This window comes from Triticum aestivum, chromosome 7A (assembly GCF_018294505.1).
Source record: "Triticum aestivum cultivar Chinese Spring chromosome 7A, IWGSC CS RefSeq v2.1, whole genome shotgun sequence".
In the NCBI taxonomy this organism is placed as follows: Eukaryota; Viridiplantae; Streptophyta; class Magnoliopsida; order Poales; family Poaceae; genus Triticum; species Triticum aestivum.
In genome coordinates, this window is record NC_057812.1 from 505,262,597 (window position 1) to 505,284,261 (window position 21,665).

The 21,665-nt window shown below is 45.3% G+C and overlaps 1 long non-coding RNA gene across 1 annotated transcript in view; it reads left to right on the top strand.

Annotated features, from left to right (window-relative positions):
• Positions 1–11,166: 11,166 nt before the first annotated feature.
• Positions 11,167–21,665, top strand: part of LOC123147851 (uncharacterized) — a 31,786-nt gene continuing 21,287 nt past the window's right edge. Inside the window, exon 1 of the long non-coding RNA XR_006473483.1 lies at positions 11,167–11,837. This is a non-coding gene — a long non-coding RNA (uncharacterized lncRNA). The remainder of the gene's footprint in view (positions 11,838–21,665) is intronic.

Sequence of the window (21,665 nt, forward strand, 5' to 3'; positions counted from 1 at the left end):
GAACATATAAGTTATGAAGAAAGCAGTAGCAATAAAACTGAACGATCATTATGCTAAGCTAACGGATGGGTCTTGTCCATCACATCATTCTCTAATGATGTGATCCCGTTCATCAAATGACAACACATGTTCACGACTAGGAAACTTAACCATCTTTGATTAACGAGCTAGTCAAGTAGAGGCATACTAGGGACACTCTGTTTGTCTATGTGTTCACACATGTACTAAGTTTCCGGTTAATACAATTCTAGCATGAATAATAAACATTTATCATGATATAAGGAAATATAAATAACAATTTTATTATTGCCTCTAGGGCATATTTCCTTCACAAATAAAATAACAAAACCAGAAAAGCACGGTTGTGCTTTTCAGAAAAAAAATGGAGGAGCTTTTCACTTTTTGGGAGGCACATATGTGATTCACGCAGAAGCATGGTTATGCTTCATCGTGAAGCACACATATGTTTTTCACTTTTTGAGAAGCACAGATGTGCTTCCCGAAAAGCACATCTCTACTTTTCACTTTTCGATAAACATATCTGTGCTTTTCACATTTCGGAAAGCACATATGTGCTTCACACCGAAGCACTGTTATGATTTTCCCTGAAGCACACATGTGCTCGCGCAAATATGCTTTCCAAAAACACGATTGTTCTTGACTCTTAAGCACAGTTGTGCTTTTTCACACGATTTGTTTCATGCAAAGAAAAATAACATGAAAACCTAGAAAGTGTCAAGAAATATCCAAAAACCCTAAAAACGAAACACGAGTGAGAAAAATGTATTCACAAGGATGCGCCAACGTGCGACACATGGTTGCATGGGTGCACCATCTCACGAGTTGGAGCATTCCAAAAGCATACATTAGGTTCCCCACAAAAGGGTACCCGCTAAATAGTGGCCCCATTTTTCTTGGGTTCATGCAACCATGTTTGACTTGTGTGCAGGGGGTGAAGCCAATGGGCCTACCATGATGCACAATCATCAAGGGCTAAAATCCTTACTATACTGCCTATCATCTTTGTGAGCCCTAGTGCTTCATCCATGGCCATGTTGTGTCTATTACGATAATCGCCAGGCCCGGTCCTAGGGGGGTGCAACCTGTGCGGGCGCACAGGGCCCCTAGGTTTTTGGGGCCTCAAAATTGTTATGCAGTTTGATTAGGCTTAATAGCGATAGATGGGCCTCTTGGTGCCCCTAGGTTTTTGGGGCCTCAAAATTGTTATGCAGTTCTATTAGGCTTAATAGCGATAGATGGGCCTCTTGGTGTGCTGCTGATTGCTCCCTCTGATGACCGTTGCCCTGGGCCTCCTGGCGCGCCTACGCGTACGCGTATAGTAGCCTATCAAGAGGAAAAACAAATTAACGATCGAGACCTAGACATAGAAGCGTCTCTTCTCCCTTGTCCCTTCGGCCCTTCCCTTCATTTCTTCATGCGGCGGCTAGGTCTTCGTTTCTTCGTCCGGCGGGCCAATGATTAGATCAGATCTATAAAAAGAAGGAGGGCAGGAGCAAAAGGCAGCCGACAGGAAGGCAGGGAAGGTTCACACCATCTCCAATTTCTTAAGCCTCACTGTGCGGCAAATTTAACAAATTTGACCTGTGGACGAAATTAAATCACAGAATGAACTGCCCGTGAAACTATTTCACGCGGCTGACCTTTTTGTGTGACGCCCGACACGAAGGCTCCACACTACATTATGCAACGCCTCGCAGATAGGCGCTACACGCCTGGCCAGCGTTGCACCCCAGACTGCCTAAAAATTGTTAAGTCATTGTGCAGAGCCTAAGAGCTAGACGCTGCACTGTATAGTGTGGCGCCTAGCTCTCAGGCGCTGCACTAGTGGTTGCACTACAAAATGAAGCAACCACTAGTGCAACGCCTAGAAGCTAGGCGCTACACTGTATAGTGTGGCGCCTAGCTCTCAGGCGCTGCACACTGACTTAGTAATTTTCGGATCACACGGGTGCAACGCTGGCCAGACATGTAGCGCCTATCTGTGAGGCGTTGCACAGTGTAGTGTGGCGCCTTTGTGTCGGGCGTTATATAAAAAGGTCAGCCGCGTGAAATGGTTTCATGGGCAATTCATTCTGTGATTTGATTTCGTCCATAGGTCAAATTTGTCAATTTTGCCTCACTGTGTCGACCGTCGGTGATCCCATGAGCCCTTGTCCCTTCAGCTTTACATTATATTATAGTTATATTTATATAGTTTTTCTAGTGAGGTAGGGCCCATTTTAGAGTTTTGCACCGGGTCATGGATTTTGCCGGCCCGACCCTGATAATCGCAAGAAAGCCCGCCTGGCAACTTTTCTTTTTCATGTATTATTTGAAATCAGTAATTAGAGGGTATCTCTTGTAAAGGCCATTTCCACCTCCTCTCGTTAATTGGTGCACTGCATATATGGTATTTGTCGTAACCTGGGAGTTTTATACTTTTCTTTCATTCGTTTTTTCAAAATGTTTTTTCTCGTGAACCATGTGTTCAAATCACGAACTATTCATTGTTGTGTTTCTTACATCAAGCCTTCAAAACTAGATCACATGTTTAACATAGTGTTGGATGAACTTTTTTCGAAAATAACCAGGAAAAAGACATAAAAAAGGAACACCGGAAAAATAAAAAAATGGAAAATGATCCAAAAACCGAGAAAATCAGGAATAAAAAAAGTGGAAGAGAAACAAAAACCCAAAAGAACGAAAGCACATCTATGCTTTTCACTTTTTTTTGAAGAATACATGTACTTTTTCACTGTTCGAAAAGCACAGATGGGTTTCACGTGGAGTTGTACTTCACCATGAAGCATATATGTGTTTTTCATTTCCAAGAAGCGTAAATATGCTTCATGCGAAATCATAACTTTGCTTTTAACTTTTCGAGAAGCACAAATGTGCTTCACGCCGAAGCACAATTGTGCTTTTCTGTGAAGCACAACTATGCTCTATTATACTGTGTGCTTCACTCTTCACTCGAGGAAAATATGGTACATTTTTTTATGAAATCTTAAAAAACCAAGTAAAAGCCAACCCGCCAAAAAATGTGTGCGACATGTGGCGACGATAGGACGCATCACAAGGCCCCGCATGCGCCCGCTAAATTCCCCTTGCAAGGGTCTACCCACTAACTAGTCCATCCCGATATCTTTAGGTACATCCATGTAGGCCTACGGCTTATGAGATGGCACAAAAAATATGGCTTGGTTAGATCATCTATACAATTGGACTAGGCGAATCCTGATACCTTGACGAGGCCGGACACATCCACGTACAGTGATCAGTCATCCCCTCAAAAATCCGCCTCCATGATCATCTCCCTCAAACCAAATTGTCAAATCCATACTTCTCATGCAACATTAAACTTACACACATGGTTGAACATACACTGCCATCGGACTATCAAAAATTGACAATCTTCTCTTAACTACAAATGAAATGACAATGGAACAAGTTCATCCACGCCCACCCTTGCCCTTGCCCTTGCCCTTGCCCTTGTCCTTGTCGTCTTCGTTGCGGAAGTACCGATCAAAGACTCAAAATGGATCGGGGCGGATCTGCTCAATCTCAGAGTTGTCTGATCCGTTCCGGTCCTCCTCCTTCTCTCCGGAAGCAGTCTGGCCATTGCACAAACCGCCCAACTTTGCTCCAAAGCGAGGGCGCGCGCCGTCCTCCTTTGCTGCCTCTCGATGAGGCGGGTACAAAGGGCTTCCTCATTGTTGTCCAAGGCAGCGTGCGACTCCGTTCCGCGTCCTCGGCCTCTAGGGTTGCCACTGCTTGTAGCAGCCTGTTCCTCGCATGGCGGGCACACCGCTCGTCCTGGGAAGTTGGGCCATGATGCATGTCGGCGTTGACCTCAGACTCGGAGCCCGACATTGTGGGGACGAGATGGCACCAAAGGGTTGCGCCGCTTGCCGCGGCCATGTGCCTCAAGCTCTACGGATCCAAGCGACTTTTGCACGAACGCTACGGATTTGCGCCGGAACGACTCCGACTGCGGAACTGAGATTTCTTCCCGGGACAAGCGGAGAGCCAGCATTCCTTAGCTGGACCCGGTAGGGGTTAGGGTTGACTCGCTGATCCGACTGCATGCGGTCCACTATGTGTGGTCGGGGTTGACCATAGTGGACCAGATCCAACATGACAGACATGTCCGAACGTCCCTCACACATACTGTATTACGTATCAGCGAGTTAACTTCTTCCAACTTCAAGCAAAAACCATCCATCTCATCTTTCAACAATTCGGAATGTACCAGAGTTCAGAGGGCCAAAATCCTCCATAGTCCGGTCCAAAGCTGAGGAAAACATACTCAAACACCTGATTTTCCATGTCGTAAATCCCCACACCTCTCCAGCCCGGAAGACCAAAATTGTCATGGTGTATCAGCCGAGGTGTGGTGAAGTAGACACAGTTAGGTCTGAGCTCCGGAAATTCCCTGACAGGCACACAAGCCGAATGATTAAGCCCGACAAACACCGCGTGATCCCGCAAGGCCGTTGAAGAGCACAAGCTGACCAGTTTGCGTTCTCCAACATCGACCTCAAGCACCTCCACCTTGATTTTTCCGGGACGACGGACGTGTTCAAGAGTCCGAATCTGCAAGAGGCCGGCGCAGGGCGTAGACACCAGAAACCTGGTATGGATCCTCCTATATCTCTTGACGCCATTGATGATCACCTCTTTGCTCGGTTCTTGTGGACCGCAGAGATGCCATGCCTCGAGCACCCCATGCACTGTCACCGTGTAGAATTTCCCGTCGTGGTAGACGCAATCGGCGTACCGGTCGTCGCTCCTGTCAGCCGGAGCCGCGGCGAGTCGCCAGCGGCCCTCTCTGGCTCTTGTGAAGGAAACCCAGTCGGCGTCGTAGTGAATGGCCACGGCGGTGCAGTCACCACCGCGAGACGGATCGCATGACAAGACCACCTTCTGGTAGAACCATGTGACAAGCCCTTGTGCCCCGGGCTGGTTAGGCACATATTCATGGCGTCTCTTTTCCATAACGATAGCCCACAATGCTTCCATTGCTGTCATAGACCCCCTTGACGCACTCCAGATCGGGGATGGGCGGGAGAGGGATCATGTCGAAGCTGAAGGGGTGGTAGAGCACGAGGCTGGAGAGTTCATCGGACGCAACGAGCCATCCATGCGAGGCTCCGCACCACTCGAGGTGGCGCTGCCCGGCTGGCAAGCTAACCTTGTGGGTCTCGTGGGTGCTGAGGAGGCTCCGGAACTCGCTGCTCTGGCACTTGCCCGGTTTCGAGCTAATGAGCCATGGCGTGCGGCCGCGAGGGACGCCGGCGGCCGCTGCGGCTGAGCGCCATGAAGTGCAGACGGCTGCGGCAGCGAGTGCTTCGGGAAGCTCAAGGAGTTGCAAGATGCGGCCAAGGAGATCGCCTGGGAGGTCCGTCCAGCCGCCGCTCCAGCCACCGCTACTGCTACTTGCACAATGATCTGCCATTGTAAAAAGTTAGCTTCTGCGGAATATATTATTATTAGTACCATGCCCGTGCGTTGCCACGGGCTCTGCAAATATTTTGCAAGAGTTATATAAAAACAATGCATGTTAAATTTCACACGTCATACAATATAACATAGACATAGCATAAGATACATAGTGGGAGGAACCCAGCCTCCTCAGACTTTAGCGCTTCCTGGTCGTTGGATCTGGTTCTTGATACATTTTGGACCGTCGGATCAAGCCCCCGGTTGATCCCATTCGTCGGATCAAAACCGAGCACTGTAGATCGAAACAGTATTAAAACTGGGCTACCAACGCATGTTATTCCGGTGCCCCGCCAAAGGCATTATTGGAATTTCATCAACAGGTATAAACAGCCCGACGCGCCTCTCCTATCCCAAATCTAGCCGCCGCATCGCCCCGTTCCAGTTCTCGCGCCCGCCGCTCGCGGTGCTCCTTGCCACGCCGCCGCCGCTCGCTGTGCTCCTCGCCCTTCCTGTCTCGCCGCCCCTCCCTCCTTCTCCTCCATCGCCAGGAGAGGCCGCCGCTCGCCGTGCTCCTTGCTACGCCGCCGCCGCTCGCCGTGCTCCCCGTCCTTCCTGTCTCGCCGCCCCTCCCTCCATCTCCTCCATCGCCAGGAGAGGCTCGGCCTCGCTCGGGCCGCTGCTCCCCGGTCGAGTTCGTGTGCCTGCATCATCAGGAGGAGCGGAGGTTGCGGCTCGCGTATCTGCTCCTCCATGGACTGCAGCACAGATGGGGGAAGACGTACAACCCATTCTCTGCGTCCCTGGCGTCATCGCTACCGCCTCTTCTCCACTTCCTCTGGTGCTCATCGCAGGGTTTTTTCTTGAACAGATTGTAAACCCTATATGTCCTGTTTGTTGTCTTGAAGATGAGTTGGTTGATGCAATCTGTGTATCTTGGAACTCAAGCTGCAAACCTTCAGATGGGTGTGGTAATGAACTTTTCCTTTCCTTAGCATTTCATTTTCCTCTTGTTTTTAGTTATTTCCAGTAGCGCTTTGCCTTATCTAATTGTTTGAGCACGCTTAAAGCATTTATCGTGTGATATTAGGCCACATTTGAAGAAAAACATAGGCACTATTTTGACTTCCATCGGAGAAGTGGCTAATTGCCTTTATAGGAGGTCAGTAGAAAGTAATCAATTACTATATCATTAAAACAATAACATAAGTGTTCTTCATCATGGTGGTTCGGTTGAACTGTTCTGATGGTAGTTTCCTTGGGTCAATTGAAGGTAACCTGAGTTTTTCTAACCCGTTTTTGTGTCTTGTATTGATATTTTCCTTGTGTGACCCCACCAAAAGATATCTCGATGCAACTATTTTCTAATCTAAACACGGATGACTTTTAGCAGGCTCTTAGTTTTCATGCACTTAGCAGGAATGCTACTTTGTTACTTGGTTTGATAAAATAACTACATCGAAGATATATAGATTTCTTGTCTTACTCAATGTGTTCTATAATGATGAAAGCATCTTATATTTCCAGGCTCCTGAGCTCCTTTATAGGTCTATATATTGCTGTGAAGCTTGTGGTTGGCATGCTTTTTCAAGGTCTGATATCCTATAATCTTAGCATGCAACCATTTTTGGAGGGACTCAAGTTTGAACTGACCAATTTCTTCTAGCATTCAATTCTTGTGAGGGTGGAGTTGGAGAAGGTGGGGCATCAGACAAGAGCCAGTTGCAGCATCCACGACCTCCTTGTCCATGGCCAATCGTGCAAGATTGACCAGGTTGCGGGGTTTGGTCAGCAGTGGTTGTAGCACACTGAAGTGGAGGAGCAGTGTTGTCGTCGACCATGGATTCAGGGTAGTTTCTGATTTCTTCTCCTGTTGTGGTGGTCCTGCAGGTTACTGTTTACATGATGCGTTGGTCGTAGTTGGTGTCGTACTTGTGTGTTTGCTAATGCCTCTGCTACAACATGAGATGTGTTAATGTAGTGTTTATTAAGGTTTGGTCAGCATGCTGAATAAGTCCAATATCAATCTGTTTATGATCATGAGAGTTATGTAAGGATAGGGAGAGACACTGAGGCAAAAGGCACATGTACATGCTCCTTATTACTTATCAGAAACATTTTCCTAGGAATGCTGGCCAGTGCAGCCTCTTGTCGCCAAGGTCATTGTTGAGCCAACTTATTTGTTTCATAGGCTTGTTGTCCTACACTGCATGTTTCTGCTTATCTACTCGCCCATTGCATAGAAATATATGTTTCTCTCCAAGCTCTATGATGCTTGGTTTTTTTAGTGTGTACTTTCCTTGCATAGTTCTGAGCGTCAGGTCTAATGTGTAGCCAAACTGTACATCTTTGAGATCTTGGTTCTAAATTGTCATTTCAGAGAAATGATATCTTTTCATTTATAATTGTTGTTTTAAGAAATGTTATTAGGGTCGTTGGTTCCATTGAAATATAGATCCTATTGGGCAATTCAAATCTTAGTGAGTATGACATTTCACTTTTAGGAACGATTGCTCTCAGCTTCTTCCAAGTTGAATTTGACTAAAATGTGAGTGTCATGTTTCTTAAATGATCACCAGAATTTTCTTTCCTTGCAATGCCAACTGTTGCTGGTTTTCATTCTTCTTGGTTCTTTCTAAATTTATTCTAAAGGTAGTAAATTGTTTTCTTATTGTTGCATGTTGTTCAGGCCGGCCCTCCACCTCTCTTGTCATCTAGGTACCTATGGTGCTCACAGTGGTCACCCGGATCATGGTGGGGATAGTCTGTGGCCAGGCCACGAAATCGATGTCGGCAACCCGGCATATCCACTACAACCTGAGGTATTTCCTTACCTTGCGTCCCCAAGCCCAACGCCTATCCTCATGTGCAATAGCTAAAATTCATGTGCGTCTCTACTTCAAATGAAAGGATCCATGCTATAGAAATAAACTGCTTTAATTCATGTTCCTTAGATGTATATGCAGCAACAGAACCATAGAGTAGTACTTGCTTAGAGAGCTAGACCAGTGCTATGTAAAAGGTGATTTACAAAGATCTCTGTCCTGAAAGCTTTAATGGTATTTTGTATGGTTTGAAGTACAATTTCGAATTAGGCACCTGAATTTGCCTCAGTTTAGAGTACACTTCTCCTAGATCTTAGGTGAACAATCTTGAAGAATAGTGTTTGATTCTTGAAAAATCATATGAATTTAATTATGGTTTGAAGAAACATATGAATTTCTTTATGGTTTGAAGAAACATATGAATTTCTTAGATAATCATGGTTCTGATTTTTTACTCTCACCCCACAAACAAGACAACTAATCATACTAACAGTTCATGTGATGATCCGTTAATCATCACATAGCAGAAATCAATGGTTCCTATTGTGCTTTGTATTTCTATTATGTCATTGTACTTCTTAGTTTGGCTGTGAAGACCTCAGCTATACTTCATTGTACTTCCTATCTGAGGATCCAAAGGTAGCTAAATCATGGGAATGTAAAATTGCATATTTATCTATATGGGTGTGGATTATTAATTTATTATATTCATTGTGATTTAGAAAGTGTAATTTCAGTGACATGCGGTTGTAATTAGTTAACCAAATAACCCCCAGACGTTGTTAATCTGAAGGCAAATTACACAGTCCTCTCTTAATACTACCGTTGCATCATATGAGATAAGTTACTCCAGTTGTACATAGGTATCCATCCTTTTCCTGCTCAAGTATCAAGTGGATCATATGTTGCCCTAACCTACATCATCTTTTCTTGCAGGTAGTTTCTTCATTTAGCTGCATACTTATTTGGATCTCTCAGTTGTTAAGTGCAATCTTTTCTACTTATTCTCTACAGGCACAGTGTTACTGGTTTGTTTTCAATCTCAACATGCCATCTATCTGAATTTTGTACAGCTTGCATAGTGGCTAAGTTCACGAGCTAATTCTAATATTATCTATAGAGCTTCCATATTATCATTAGGATGATGAAGCCTGTCAAGTATTGTCCACTACTAATTGCATTAGCTTCGCCTCAGAACTTGGAAAGAGGAAGTAGAGTTATCAATAATGATCAGTTGTAAAGTACCGTAGATATTGATGTTTCTAGAGCATCGTTTCCAATTGTCTGTTATCTCATTGTGTTTATGAGCAGATACAACATCTCCTGTAACACTTATTCTTACACTTGCTGGTATGAATTGCCTGGCTATATTTATAGAATCTATGTCTTTATGTTTTGTACTATTTGATGCAAATCAGTTTTCCTCGGCAAACATTGTGCCTAGCTTTTGGTACAAATTTTGCCCTTATGATCTGTAGTGAAATTGCGGTTATCCTGGGCAACAGCTATAGTTCGCTTTTGGTACATATTTAATCTGTATGCCCTATACTAAAATCAGTTATCTTGGGCAGAAACTATACCTTGCTCTTGATAGATCTTTGTAGTGTTTGTGATATATATTGAACACATTTATTCTAAGCGGTTATTCTAATTTCTTTTGGTTAAATGATTTGTTATGTTGAGGGTTTAGACACTGGGGTCACTGTGCTGAGCCAGGCAACGCGCGCCAAGGCGCGCTTCCGATCTAGTAATTAATTAATAATTGAAGTCCACTTCACTTGCGATGCCCACGAACTTGGTTTTCTTGGGGGCAGACATGATTGATACGATGACTGTAATATCTCTAGGGGTATAAACATAGATTGTCGACATGATACAAAAATGATCCAAATTAGTGGAATACAAAAGGTAATATGACAAAGGAAAGATCGATAATAATATTGAAAAATACCTTGTGCAATAACATTTAAATTGGCATTTTTTGGGTTTGTTATGAGATATCACCGTTTCCGCATCATTATGTTGTAAAAAAACTCGTGAATTTTCGGCCCCTTTCAACGACGTCACTTCGGAACCCTTGTCGATGGATTCTTTTTGTGCATCTCCAAAGTCCATATATATGTCTCCTATATTTGAGAAAAATATATATAAAAAATACACACTTTGTATTATCATGTTTAACGTACATAGAAAGAATGATTAGCTACATGCACCTCCTCTCGTGGTGTTTCAGTCCGGTTTGTCATCGTTACATCAGTGCCTATGTCGGAATCCGTCACTTTCTATCTCTCATGAAATATAAACGCTATTTATACTGCATCATATAAACATATATAATGTATAATAATAATAAAAGTGAAACTAATACAACTGTTTTATTTTGTAAAAAAGAACAGCTTTTTCATATTATTAAAAAAGATGTTGCATTTCTCTCGTGGAAAGCAACCAACAATAATGTTCATATATAAATAAGTACTCATCTAAAATTTCCTAAATCATTTTAAATTATTTATATAGGCTATGGAAAATTGTCCAACAAAAGATAAAAACATGCAAGCAAACCAACATAAACCAAGTATATTTGGTTTCTTCTCTCAATATTTTTTGTGATACTCTCAATATATCTAAAAAGTATATAAAATATTTATTTGTATGAACCATGTTTAATATATATACATTATTTATTTTTTTGAGGTATATATACTTTATTTATCTATCTATTTTCGTAGAGCAAACGTTGCCGATCCAAAGCCCAAATTAGCTATCCAGCACGGCCCAACCAGCACCCAATCTAAGCCTAAAAATTAGGAATTCCAAAAAAAAAGTTTATTTCGTTCGGCACCGAATGGAACGCAACCTTATCTCCCCCAGTACTCTCTCCTCTCCTCTCCACTCACTCAACCTCTCTCGCCCCTCTCCCGGTCTCCCCTCCCCCGCCGCATCCGCTGCGCGTGACCACAAGCTCCTGCCACAACCGCGCGACTCTGCCCGCCGACCACCGCATCCGTCGCATGCATCGGCGGTTGCCGCACGATGAAGGTCACGGCTGATCCCACGATGGCCTCGGCTAGAGGAGGACGATAGGTCCATAGCGACGGACGCTCAAGTAAGAGGAGCGGCCCAATGGCGGCGGCCTCGAGCACGGGGATAAGTGCAGGCTGGGGATGCAGGAGAGGTGCAGCGCGGGGTTTGGAGCTCCCACGAGCTGGGAGCGGCGCATCCGACGGTGACAGACACAGGGACGCGTTGATCCAGGTGTGGGTGCTCAATTCGGTCCCGTTTTGGCCGGATCCGCGGCGGTGCTCATCTCCGGCGAGGTGGCCTGTGACTCGCGGGACGACGGCGGCGCAAGACCACAGGAGGGGCTCATCTCATGGGACAGGGGCGCGAGGTCTTGTTGGCTTCGGTTGCCGGTGGCTTGACGCAGGGGTGGCCGGGGTCCGGCGCCATGGAGGCTCTTCGAGGACGAGGAAGCAGACAGCAACGACAACTTTGAGGCCAGCGGGGGCGCCGTCTCCACGTTCGATGGTCGGGGTCCAACGCGGCCGCCGTTGGCTCCATCCCCTACAGGTAATTCCCCCTGAATTTTACCCCTTGAAATTGCCATGATTATCCCACGGAGAGGCACAACCTTTTTCTTTTTGAGATTCAGGGTAGTAAAGCTACTCTACTGAAACCACAAATTCAGAGATCATAAGCGGGTGAGGCAGTCTGGTATGTCAGCAATCCTCTCCCGGTCTTCCGAATTCCTGGCCAACGCTCCAAGCCCATCAGCAAGGGCATTGCACAATCTCCCCACACCGCTGATACTATTGTTGTACATATGCCCTAGAGGCAATAATAAATTGATTATTATTATATTTCCTTGTTCATGATAATCGTTTATTATCCATGCTAGAATTGTATTGATAGGAAACTCAGATACATGTGTGGATACATAGACAACACCATGTCCCTAGTAAGCCTCTAGTTGACTAGCTCGTTGATCAATAGATGGTTACGGTTTCCTGACCATGGACATTGGATGTCGTTGATAACGGGATCACATCATTAGGAGAATGATGTGATGGACAAGACCCAATCCTAAGCATAGCACTAGATCGTGTAGTTCGTATGCTAAAGCTTTTCTAATGTCAAGTATCATTTCCTTAGACCATGAGATTGTGCAACTCCCGGATACCGTAGGAGTGCTTTGGGTGTGCCAAACGTCACAACGTAACTGGGTGGCTATAAAGGTACACTACGGGTATCTCCGAAAGTGTCTGTTGGGTTGGCACGAATCGAGACTGGGATTTGTCACTCCGTGTGACGGAGAGGTATCTCTGGGCCCACTCGGTAGGACATCATCATAATGTGCACAATGTGACCAAGGAGTTGATCACGGGATGATGTGTTACGGAACGAGTAAAGAGACTTGCCGGTAACGAGATTGAACAAGGTATCGGGATACCGACGATCGAATCTCGGGCAAGTATCGTACCGATAGACAAAGGGAATTGTATACGGGATTGATTAAGTCCTTGACATCGTGGTTCATCCGATGAGATCATCGTGGAACATGTGGGAGCCAACATGGGTATCCAGATCCCGCTATTGGTTATTGACCGGAGAACGTCTCGGTCATGTCTGCATGTCTCCCGAACCCGTAGGGTCTACACACTTAAGGTTCGATGACGCTAGGGTTATAAAGGAAGTTTGTATGTGGTTACCGAATGTTGTTCGGAGTCCCGGATGAGATCCTGGACGTCATGAGGAGTTCCGGAATGGTCCAGAGGTAAAGATTTATATATGGGAAGTCCTGTTTTGGTCACCGGACAAGTTTCGGGGTCACCGGTATTGTACCGGGACCACGGGAAGGGTCCCGGGGGTCCACCGGGTGGGGCCACCTGCCCCGGGGGGCCACATGGGCTGTAAGGGGGTGCGCCTTGGCCTATATGGGCCAAGGGCACCAGCCCCAAGAGGCCCATGCGCCAAGGGATAAGGAAAGGAAGAGTCCTAAAGGGGGAAGGCACCTTCGAGGTGCCTTGGGGAGGAGGGACTCCTCCTAGCCGCACCCTTCCTTGGAGGAAGGGCCAAGGCTGCGCCTCCCCCCCTCTCCCTTGCCCCTATATATATGTGGGGGGTGGGAGGGCATCCATACCAATGTTCTGGTGCAGCCCTCCCCCTCTCCCAAGTCCTTCTCCTCTCCCGTGGTGCTTGGCGAAGCCCTGCAGGATTGCCACGCTCCTCCTCCACCACCACGCCGTTGTGCTGCTGCTGGATGGAGTCTTCCTCAACCTCTCCCTCTCTCCTTGCTGGATCAAGGCATGGGAGACGTCACCGGGCTGTACGTGTGTTGAACGCGGAGGTGCCGTGCGTTCGGCACTTGGTCATCGGTGATTTGGATCACGACGAGTACGACTCCATCAACCCCGTTCACTTGAACGCTTCCGCTTAGCGATCTACAAGGGTATGTAGATGCACTCTCCTTCCCCTCGTTGCTGGTTTCTCCATAGATAGATCTTGGTGATACGTAAGAAAATTTTGAATTTCTGCAACGTTCCCCAACAGTGGCATCATGAGCTAGGTCTATGCGTAGATTCTATGCACGAGTAGAACACAAAGAAGTTGTGGGCGTTGATTTTGTTCAATATGCTTGCCATTACTAGTCTTATCTTGATTCGACGGTATTGTGGGATGAAGCGGCCCGGACCAACCTTACACGTATGCTTACGTGAGACCGGTTCCACCGACAAACATGCACTAGTTGCATAAGGTGGCTGGCGGGTGTCTGTCTCTCCCGCTTTAGTCGGGTCGGATTCGATGAAAAGGGTCCTTATGAAGGGTAAATAGCAATTGGCATATCACGTTGTGGTTTTGCGTAGATAAGAAACGTTCTTGCTAGAAACCCATAGCAGCCACGTAAAACATGCAAACAACAATTAGAGGACGTCTAACTTGTTTTTGCAGGGTATGCTATGTGATGTGATATGGCCAAAGGATGTGATGGATGATATATGTGATGTATGAGATGATCATGTTCTTGTAATAGGAATCACGACTTGCATGTCGATGAGTATGACAACCGGCAGGAGCCATAGGAGTTGTCTTAATTTATTTATGACCTGCGTGTCAACATAAACGTCATGTAATTACTTTACTTTATTGCTAACCGTTAGCTGTAGTAGTAGAAGTAATAGTTGACGAGACAACTTCAAGAAGACACGATGATGGAGATCATGATGATGGAGATCATGGTGTCATGCCGGTGACGATGATGATCATGGAGCCCCGAAGATGGAGATCAAAAGGAGCAATATGATATTGGCCATATCATGTCACTATTTGATTGCATGTGATGTTTATCATGTTTATGCATCTTGTTTGCTTAGAACAACGGTAGTAAATAAGATGATCCCTCATTAAAATTTCAAGAAGGTGTTCCCCCTAACTGTGCACCGTTGCGACAGTTCGTTGTTTCAAAGCACCACGTGATGATCGGGTGTTTGATTCCAACGTTCACATACAACGGGTGTAAGACAGATTTACACATGCAAACACTTAGGTTGACTTGACGAGCCTAGCATGTGTACAGACATGGCCTCGGAACACAGAAGACCGAAAGGTCGAGCATGAGTCGTATAGAAGATACGATCAACATGAAGATGTTCACCAACGTTGACTAGTCCGTCTCACGTGATGATCGGACACGTCCTAGTTGACTCGGATCATGTAATCACTTAGATGACTAGAGGGATGTCTATCTGAGTGGGAGTTCATAAAATGAACTTAATTATCCTGAACATAGTCAAAAAGGATTTTGCAAATTATGTCGCAGCTCGCGCTTTAGTTCTACTGTTTAGATATGTTCCTAGAGAAAAATTAGTTGAAAGTTGATAGTAGCAATTATGCGGACTAGGTCCGTAAACTGAGGATTGTCCTCATTGCTTCTTAGAAGGCTTATGTCCTTAATGCACCGCTCAGTGTGCTGAACCTCGAACGTCGTCTGTGGATGTTGCGAACATCTGACATACACGTTTTGATAACTACGTGATAGTTCAGTTAAACGGTTTAGAGTTGAGGCACCGAAGACGTTTTGAAACGTCGCGAAACATATGAGATGTTTCGAGGGCTGAAATTGGGATTTCAGGCCCGTGCCCACGTCAAGAGGTATAAGACCTCCGACGATTTTCTTAGCCTACAAACTAAGGAGAAAAGCTCAATTGTTGAGCTTGTGCTCAGATTGTCTGAGTACAACAATCATTTGAATCGAGTGGGAGTTAATCTTCCAGATGAGATAATGATGTTTCTCCGAAGTCATTACCACCAAGCTGCTAGAGCTTCGTGATGAACTATAATGTATCAGGGACATATATGATGATCCTTGAGTTATTCGCGATGTTTGACACCACAAAAGTAGAAATCAAGAAGGAGCATCAATTGTTGATGGTTGGTGAAACCACTAGTTTCAAGAAGGGCAAGGGCAAGAAGGGATACTTCATGAAACGGCAATTCAGCTGCTGCTCTAGTGAAGAAACCCAAGGTTGAACCCAAACCCGAGACTAAGTGCTTCTGTAATAAGGGGAACAGCCACTGGAGCAGAATTACCCTAGATACTTGGTAGATTAGAAGGCTGGCAAGGTCGATAGAAGTATATTGGATATACATTGTGTTGATGTGTACTTTACTAGTACTCCTAGTAGCACCAGGGTATTGGATACCGGTTCGGTTGCTAAGTGTTAGTAACTCGAAATAAAAGCTACGGAATGAACGGAGACTAGCTAAAGGTGAGCTGACGATATGTGTTGGAAGTGTTTCCAATGTTGATATGATCAAGCATCGCACGCTCCCTCTACCATCGAGATTGGTGTTAAACCTAAATAATTGTTATTTGGTGTTCGCGTTGAGCATAGACATGATTGGATTATGACTATCGCAATACGGTTATTCATTTAAAGAGAATAATAGTTACTCTGTTTATTTGAATAATACCTTCAATGGTCTTACACCTAAAATGAATGGTTTATTGAATCTCGATCGTAGTGATACACATGTTCATGCCAAAAGATAGTAATGATAGTACCACCTACTTGTGGCACTGCCACGTAAGTCATATCGGTATAAAACGCATGAAGAAGCTCCATGTTGATGGATCTTTGGGCTCGCTCGTTTTTGAAAAGTTTGAGACATGTGAACCATGTCTATTGGTATATACGCATGAAGAAACTCCATGCAGATGGACCGTTTGGACTCACTTGTTTTTGAATCACTTGAGACATGCAAATCATACCACATGGGCAAGATGACTGAAAGCCTCGTTTTCAGTAAAATGGAACTAGAAAGCAACTTGTTGGAAGAAATACATTTTGATGTGTGCAGTCCAATGAGTGCTGAGGCGTATAGTGGATATCGTTATGTTCTTCACAGATGATTTGAGTAGATGTTGAGTATATTTACTTGATGAATCACGAGTCTGAATTATTGAAAGGTTCAAGTAATTTCAGGGTGAAGTTGAAAGATCGTCGTGACAAGAGGATAAAATATCTATGATATGATCATAGAGATGAATATCTGAATTACGAGTTTGGCACAGAATTAAGACATTGTGGAAATCGTTTCACAACTAATACAGCCTGGAACACCATAGTGTGATGGTGTGTCCGTACATCATAACTGCACCCTATTGGATATGATGCATACCATGATGTCTCTTATCGAATTACCACGATAGTTCATGGGTTAGGCATTAGAGACAACCACATTCACTTTAAATAGGGCACCACGTAATTCCGATGAGATGACACCGTATGAACTATGGTTTAGAGAAACCTAAGCTGTCATTTCTTAAAAGTGTGGGGCTGCGACGCTTATGTGAAAAAGTTTCAGGCTGATAAGCTCGAACCCAAAGCGGATAAATGCATCTTCATAGGACACCCAAAACAGTTGGGTATACCTCCTGTCTCAGATTCGAAAGCAATAAGGGATTGTTTCTAGAATCGGGTCCTTTCTCGAGGAAAAGTTTCTCTCGAAGGAATTGAGTGGGAGGATGGTGGAGACTTGATGAGGTTATTGAACCGTTACTTCAACTAGTGTATAGCAGGGCACAAAGAGTTGTTCCTGTGGCACCTACACCAATTGAAGTGGAAGCTTATGATATTGATCATGAGACTTCGGATCAAGTCACTCCCAAACCTCGTAGGATGACAAGGATGCGTACTACTTCAGAGTGGTACGTAATCCTGTCTTGGAAGTCATGTTGCTAGACAACAATGAACCTACGAGCCATGGAGAAGCGATGGTGGGCCCGGATTCCGATAAATGGCTCGAGGCCATATAATCCGAGAGAGGATCCATATATGAAAACAAAGTGTAGACTTTGGAAGAACTACTTGATGGTCGTAAGGCTGTTAGGTACATATGGATTTTAAAAGGAAGACGGACAATGATGGTAAGTATCACCATTAAGAAAGCTCGACTTGTCGTTAAGATGTTTTCCGACAAGTTCAAGGAGTTGACTACGGTGAGACTTTCTCACTCGTAGCGATGCTAAGAGTCTGTTGGAATTATATTAGCGATTACTGCATTATTTATGAAATCTTGCAGATAGGATGTCAAAACATTGTTTCCTCGACGATTTTCTTGAGGAAAGGTTGTATGTGATACAACCGGAAGGTTTTGTCAATCCTGAAAGATGCTAATAAGTATGCAAAGCTCCAGCAATCCTTCTAAGGACTGGAGTAAGCATCTCGGAGTTGGAATGTATGCTTTGATGATGATCAAAGATTTTGGTGTATACAAAGTTTATGAGAAACTTGTATTTCCAAAGAAGTGAGTGGGAGCACTATAGAATTTCTGATGAGTATATGTTGTTGACATTCAGAAATGACGTAGAATTTCTGGAAAGCATATAGGGTTATTTGGAAAGTGTTTTCAATGGAAAGCCTGGATTAAGCTGCTTGAGCATTGAGCATCAAGATCTATAAGGATAGATCAAAACGCTTAATGGAACTTTCAAATGAGCACATACCTTGACATGATCTTGAAGGTGTTCAAGATGGATCAGTCAAAGAAGGAGTTCTTGCCTGAGTTGTAAGGTATGAAGTTAAGACTTAAAGCTCGACCATGGCAGAATAGAGAGAAAGGACGAAGGTCGTCCCCTATGCTTAAGACGTAGGCTCTACAGTATGCTATGCTGTGTACCGCACCTGAAGTGTGCCTTGCCATGAGTCAGTCAAGGGGTACAAGAGTGATCCAAGAATGGATCACAGGACAACGGTCAAAGTTATCCTTAGTAACTAGTGGACTAAGGAATTTTCTCGATTATGGAGGTGGTAAAAGAGTTCGTCGTAAAGGGTTACGCCGATGCAAACTTTGACACTAATCCAGATTATTCTGAGTAGTAAACTAGATTCGTATAGTAGAACAGTTATTTGGAATAGCTCCAAATAGAACGTGGTAGCTGCATCTAGGAGATGACATAGAGATTTGTAAAGCACACACGGATCTGAAAGGTTCAGACCCGTTGACTATAACCTCTCTCACAAGCATAACATGATCAAACCCAGAACTCATCGAGTGTTAATCACATGGTAAATGTGAACTAGATTATTGACTCTAGTAAACTCTTTGGGTGTTAGTCACATGGGGATGTGACCTTGAGTGTTAATCACATATCGATGTGAACTGGATTATTGACTCTAGTGCAAGTGGGAGACTGTTGGAAATATGCCCTAGAGGCAATAATAAATTGATTATTATTATATTTCCTTGTTCATGATAATCGTTTATTATCCATGCTAGAATTGTATTGATAGGAAACTCAGATACATGTGTGGATACATAGACAACACCATGTCCCTAGTAAGCCTCTAGTTGACTAGCTCGTTGATCAATAGATGGTTACGGTTTCCTGACCATGGACATTGGATGTCGTTGATAACGGGATCACATCATTAGGAGAATGATGTGATGGACAAGACCCAATCCTAAGCATAGCACTAGATCGTGTAGTTCGTATGCTAAAGCTTTTCTAATGTCAAGTATCATTTCCTTAGACCATGAGATTGTGCAACTCCCGGATACCGTAGGAGTGCTTTGGGTGTGCCAAACGTCACAACGTAACTGGGTGGCTATAAAGGTACACTACGGGTATCTCTGAAAGTGTCTGTTGGGTTGGCACGAATCGAGACTGGGATTTGTCACTCCGTGTGACGGAGAGGTATCTCTGGGCCCACTCGATAGGACATCATCATAATGTGCACAATGTGACCAAGGAGTTGATCACGGGATGATGTGTTACGGAACGAGTAAAGAGACTTGCCGGTAACGAGATTGAACAAGGTATCGGGATACCGACGATCGAATCTCGGGCAAGTATCGTACCGATAGACAAAGGGAATTGTATACGGGATTGATTAAGTCCTTGACATCGTGGTTCATCCGATGAGATCATCGTGGAACATGTGGGAGCCAACATGGGTATCCAGATCCCGCTGTTGGTTATTGACCGGAGAACGTCTCGGTCATGTCTGCATGTCTCCCGAACCCGTAGGGTCTACACACTTAAGGTTCGATGACGCTAGGGTTATAAAGGAAGTTTGTATGTGGTTACCGAATGTTGTTCGGAGTCTCGGATGAGATCCCAGACGTCACGAGGAGTTCCGGAATGGTCCGGAGGTAAAGATTTATATATGGAAGTCTTGTTTTGGTCACCGGACAAGTTTCGGGGTCACCGGTATTGTACCGGGACCACCGGAAGGGTCCCGGGGGTCCACCGGGTGGGGCCACCTGCCCCGGGGGGCACATGGGCTGTAAGGGGGTGCGCCTTGGCCTATATGGGCCAAGGGAACCAGCCCCAAGAGGCCCATGCGCCAAGGGATAAGGAAAGGAAGAGTCCTAAAGGGGGAAGGCACCTTCGAGGTGCCTTGGGGAGGAGGGACTCCTCCTAGCCGCACCCTTCCTTGGAGGAAGGGCCAAGGCTGCGCCTCCCCCCTCTCCCTTGCCCCTATATATATGTGGGGGGTGGGAGGGCAGCCATACCAATGTTCTGGTGCAGCCCTCCCCCTCTCCCAAGTCCTTCTCCTCTCTCGTGGTGCTTGGCGAAGCCCTGCAGGATTGCCACGCTCCTCCACCACCACCACGCCATTGTACTGCTGCTGGATGGAGTCTTCCTCAACCTCTCCCTCTCTCCTTGCTGGATCAAGGCATGGGAGACGTCACCGGGCTGTACGTGTGTTGAACGCGGAGGTGCCGTGCGTTCGGCACTTGGTCATCGGTGATTTGGATCAAGACGAGTACGACTCCATCAACCTCGTTCACTTGAACGCTTCCGCTTAGCGATCTACAAGGGTATGTATATGCACTATCCTTCCCCTCGTTGCTGGTTTCTCCATAGATAGATCTTGGTGATACGTAAGAAAATTTTGAATTTCTGCTACGTTCCCCAACAACTATGATCCGAGAAGTTTGTGTGTGCTTGCTTGATGTCTCCTAGTAGTCCATAGCAGGGGGAGAGGGACTGCTTCCCTGTCATCAGTTCCTTAATCCGAATTTGGCAGTCAAGTTCCAAAATCACGGGGCTCCTGTAGATCCTCGAGAGTGCGTGCAACCAAATAAGGGTTGCTTTTGCTTCGGCCTCCTCAACACTACGGCTAGGTGACGTATTCTGACTGATAGAAATAACAAGATGCCCTCTGTTGTCCCTTGCGACAGCACCTGCAGAATATTCACCCGTTTCCTCCAAGTATGAGGCTACAGAATTTACTTTGATTGATCCCAAGGCCGGCCCTGTCCAATGCAAGTGTTGCATGGTGGGGCAGCGTGGCTGCTGTCGTAGTCGCATCGGTAGGAATGCTCGTGGGTGAAGAGGGCGCGTTGGCGATTGCCGGAGAGAGGGGAGCGGTGCTGGGTCTTGAGAGAGACAAGAGACGTGGGTGGCAGAGGCGGTGGTGTGGGGATCGAGTTGAGCGAGCGAGAGAGGAGGGAGACACGCGAGTGCGTAGGCCTCTCTGGTGTAGCGATTTTTTGTTTCTGTGATTGCGGGGTGCGGATAGCATGTTGTCTATTTCCTTTTTAACGAAGGCATTTGGGGGTGGGGGATTGTTTTTAGTTTGATGGAGGGGTTGGGTATCAGATGTTTGGGTAAGTATTGATTCTGTCCAGATATGTCGGGAGAGAACAGATGCAACCGTTTTTCTATATTAGTGAATGAAACCAGTTAAGCATTGGACAATGCATACCCTTGTTCTGAAACATTGCTACATGCATTTTTCACTCCTCTGAGATCACTTCCTCTAAAAACAAACAGAGTACTATAGGAACCCTGATAAGGTTGTTTTAGATTCAATTTAAATCACACCCTGAAAGCTGGCATGGCATTTGACTATATGGGCATTAATCTCCAGCAAAATACAATGCTCC